Here is a 1,718-nt window from a genome sequence, read left to right on the forward strand (position 1 = left end):
TCCGGTTTGCGCCCGTGGAGGTCCCGGACCTCTCCCGAAGGTCCGGTCTACATATACAGGGGCCCGGTACCTTTCCATGGGGGTCCGGACTCACTGTTGATACCTTGGAGTATATCATCTTCTCTGGCCACGTGGCGGCCCCGAAGCTGTCCACGTGGTGGGGTCGGGTGTTGTTTACCACGCGACTAGAGATAGCCGCGCGGGCACCGCGTCTTCATACTGTAATAAGGGGTACCCCTGTTTTAGGGTAGCGACAACTATTATGTTGCACTTGGGCAAACATATTGTAATTATGATTTGTTCACAGCAACATATTAGCTATACTACTATAATCATGAGATACTCCATCTATATGTGTTGTCATTATGTTCCTCAGTAATGGTGATGTGAATGTTAGGAGGTCACCTATACCACCTTGTTTCTTCTGGAACAGAACTGTCGCAATTTGTGAGGGAAGAAGCCGAGGGGAGACTACGGGACGACGAGCGCAGAAGGTGGGCAAGACGATGGTGCTGCCATCACGGGCCTGTACCTGTTCCGATCCAACCTATTTGGGATGCAGTACTCGCGCAAGCGCTACTTCGTGCTCGAGGACGTCGCGCTCCGCTGCTTCAAGTTCGCGTCGTTCTCCAAGCACGAGGTACCCTATTGCCACCACTGAATAACTACATGCCCCTCCAATCTTGTTTGTTGTTTTCCCCTGATCCATAATTTGATTTTAGTTATTTTTTGTGCTCCGTGATTTGATTTTGGATAGTGAAGATAAATTGATACATAATCCAGCACTTGATCCGAGGTCGGCTTCTATCGAGCGACTGATGCACAGACATCTCTGTATCTGAGTCCTTAACATCATGTAATGGTTTTGACCATTGTTTTCTATTCTTATGTTGTTGAATTGCATCTCTGTATTTTTATTTGTAGTATCTGATGGCGAAACCTCGAAACAATCTTAGGACACCTTTGGACACATTGCTAGTAGCACTTTGAGTGATAAGTATATTATTTTCTAATGATACTGCAATTATGCTTCAATTCTGCCTTTTATTTACGTTGTTAGGTACTTTCTATTCTTTAGCATTGTTTGCTCTAGGCAGTTTCTTTGTAATGTTGCACTAGCATTTGATCCGTACGTGAGCCAATGATGATTAGCTATACATCTGGAGTTACTTACGACAAAAATTATCTGGCTTGCTGAGGCTGAAGTATATGTATTGTACATCTCTTTTGCTCATGTACTCATGATAGTATAATCTTATTATGTAGGCGCAGTTGTAGTTCCAATGATGATTTCAAGACCTAGCAATAGGAAGTGTCATTTGTCACTGTAAACAACAGCTGCTTCTTTCTGCTTCATGTGTCTATCTCTCGATCATAACCAATTTGGTCTAGGATGCAGCCCCATCAGTAGTTGTTGGATTCAGTTGTGGTGTGATTTAAATCGTATCTATGAGAATTGCTTGTTAGCTTATTCAACATATTTTAGTTTACGAACTGAATGTCTTTAAATTTGGGCCTGATGCCACGTCACTTGGGCTCGCTACAATGAGGCTCAAAGCTCTCTGGTGGCCTATTACCTGCGACCTCTTCTCATGGAGGGTGGTGTGCCGACAACCACCAAGACAGAAGGAAGCTCCTTCAAGGGGCTCCATTGATCCTTTACACCCTAGAGAGTCAGATGGATTTTGCCCCCGAATTGTTTCTCTACGACAGCAGTG

General features: G+C 44.4%; 2 non-coding genes across 2 annotated transcripts; both read left to right on the forward strand.

The window, feature by feature from the left end:
- Positions 1-750: 750 nt before the first annotated feature.
- Positions 751-848, forward strand: LOC111591450 (small nucleolar RNA snoR31). Its single transcript, XR_004858080.1, has one exon. It is a non-coding gene; the product is annotated as a small nucleolar RNA snoR31 (small nucleolar RNA).
- Positions 849-1,277: 429 nt separating this feature from the next.
- Positions 1,278-1,457, forward strand: LOC111591428 (small nucleolar RNA Z112). The gene has a single exon (XR_004858062.1). It is a non-coding gene; the product is annotated as a small nucleolar RNA Z112 (small nucleolar RNA).
- Positions 1,458-1,718: the final 261 nt, after the last annotated feature.

The sequence above is a fragment of the Zea mays genome, chromosome 4 (assembly GCF_902167145.1).
Source record: "Zea mays cultivar B73 chromosome 4, Zm-B73-REFERENCE-NAM-5.0, whole genome shotgun sequence".
Taxonomy (NCBI): Eukaryota; Viridiplantae; Streptophyta; class Magnoliopsida; order Poales; family Poaceae; genus Zea; species Zea mays.